Below are 2,405 nucleotides of genomic sequence, written 5' to 3' on the forward strand. Positions count from 1 at the left end.
ACGCAGTGTTGACTGGTTGTTGTTTCTATTAATACACTGGTTCGATCCCCTCCTTCCCTTCCTCTTTGTCTTGGCATTATCCACAATTTGATCTCTTCCACTCCTCCTTTTTTCTCTTCCTATTCCTCCTCCTTATCCTTTTTATAATCTTTTTCCTCCCCTCTTTTTCTTCGTTACAATACACGACACAACATGTTCCAACATGTTACGACACGTCACGACGACACAACATGTTCCGACATGTTACGACACGTCACGACGACACGACACGACACGAAACGACACGACACGACAGGAAACGACAGAACACGACACAGAGATTTTCACACTCTGACCACTTGCTCTTTAACTCTCATTTACAATAAATCTTTACTTTTAACTTGACAAATTTGTGGGTTTAGATGAACTGCTTCCAGGAACTGATGTTTATGTTGGTAACACTGAAACTCTAGGAACTGATGCTTATGTTGGTAATACTGAGACTAACTTGTGGTAGAGTTATAATAAATAAATATATAAATAATACTAATTCTAAGGTTAAGTTTTATACTAATATAATTTTAAATTAATTAGGATTATATATTTCCAAATCCGATATTTTTAGTAGGTATAATAAGTCTACCGTTTGTTACATATTGATGTACTGTCACATGTAAACACTAGTTATATTAATACACATTAATATACTGTATAGTTAATGGTGTATGAGGAGTATGGTGTATAGAGGAGTATGTAGCTCGTGTGTGTGTAACATAGTGTAGTTGGCGTCCTGCAGCGTGAGGTCAGACATTACACGTGTCGTCCTAGTAACTGGTAGACTGTCAACTCAAGCTCTCCTCTCAGTCTAAGTGGAACTCTATATATATCTAAGAAACAAGAAGTAACTGTTAACTGTTACTGCCAGCTCAGTTTCTTCTCGGTCTAAATGGATAGCAGGAACATCTATTAGTAAACTCCTTTTATACACGGAATAAGGCAATGTTTTGGGTTCTATATTGAAGTGTTTAACTCTATCTAGTTTCTTGTACTGTACATAGAGGAACGAGAAGTCTTCCTCGTGTGTGTGTGTGTGTGTGTGTGTGTGTGTGTGTCCTCGCCTCTCATACTTATGTAAAGACAGACCCACGCTGATTCGGGTTGAATGTTATTAATACCAGGTTTGGATCGAATGTAAACAACAGTTGATGTAAACAACAAGTGATGTAAATAGCAGTTGATGTAAACAACGGATGATATTAACAAAAGCTGATGTAAACAGCAGATGATATAAACAACAGGTGATGTAAACAAATGATATAAACTTATTAACTATCTCTTATTTTACTATGCACTGTCAGGGTGCGGTGGAGGACACGGAGTGTTGACTGGTTGTTGCTTCTATTAATACACTGGTTCGATCCCCTCCTTCCCTTCCTCTTTGTCTTGGCATTATCCACAATTTGATCTCTTCCACTCCTCCTTTTTTCTCTTCCTATTCCTCCTCCTTATCCTTTTTATAATCTTTTTCCTCCCCTCTTTTTCTTCGTTACAATACACGACACAACATGTTCCAACATGTTACGACACGTCACGACGACACGACATGTTCCGACATGTTACGACACGTCACGACGACACGACACGACACGAAACGACACGACACGACAGGAAACGACAGAACACGACACAGAGACTTTCACACTCTGACCACTTGCTCTTTAACTCTCATTTACAATAAATCTTTAGTTTTAACTTGACAAATTTGTGGGTTTAGATGAACTGCTTCCAGGAACTGATGTTTATGTTGGTAACACTGAAACTCTAGGAACTGATGCTTATGTTGGTAACACTGAGACTAACTTGTGGTAGAGTTATAATAAATAAATATATAAATAATACTAATTCTAAGGTTAAGTTTTATACTAATATAATTTTAAATTAATTAGGATTATATATTTCCAAATCCGATATTTTTAGTAGGTATAATAAGTCTACCGTTTGTTACATAGTGATGTACTGTCACATGTAAACACTAGTTATATTAATACACATTAATATACTGTATAGTTAATGGTGTATGAGGAGTATGGTGTATAGAGGAGTATGTAGCTCGTGTGTGTGTAACATAGTGTAGTTGGCGTCCTGCAGCGTGAGGTCAGACATTACACGTGTCGTCCTAGTAACTGGTAGACTGTCAACTCAAGCTCTCCTCTCAGTCTAAGTGGAACTCTATATATATCTAAGAAACAAGAAGTAACTGTTAACTGTTACTGCCAGCTCAGTTTCTTCTCGGTCTAAATGGATAGCAGGAACATCTATTAGTAAACTACTTTTATACACGGAATAAGGCAATGTTTTGGGTTCTATATTGAAGTGTTTAACTCAATCTAGTTTCTTGTACATAGAGGAACGAGAAGTTTTCCTCG

At 37.2% G+C, this 2,405-nt stretch overlaps 1 long non-coding RNA gene across 1 annotated transcript; it reads left to right on the forward strand.

The window, feature by feature from the left end:
• Window positions 1-482: 482 nt before the first annotated feature.
• Window positions 483-2,103, forward strand: LOC121857470. The gene is made up of 2 exons (XR_006087192.1): window positions 483-1,197; window positions 1,278-2,103. It is a non-coding gene; the product is annotated as an uncharacterized LOC121857470 (long non-coding RNA).
• The last annotated feature ends 302 nt before the right edge of the window (window positions 2,104-2,405 follow it).

This window comes from Homarus americanus, unplaced genomic scaffold (assembly GCF_018991925.1).
Source record: "Homarus americanus isolate GMGI-L3 unplaced genomic scaffold, GMGI_Hamer_2.0 scaffold7536, whole genome shotgun sequence".
NCBI classification, from domain to species: domain Eukaryota; kingdom Metazoa; phylum Arthropoda; class Malacostraca; order Decapoda; family Nephropidae; genus Homarus; species Homarus americanus.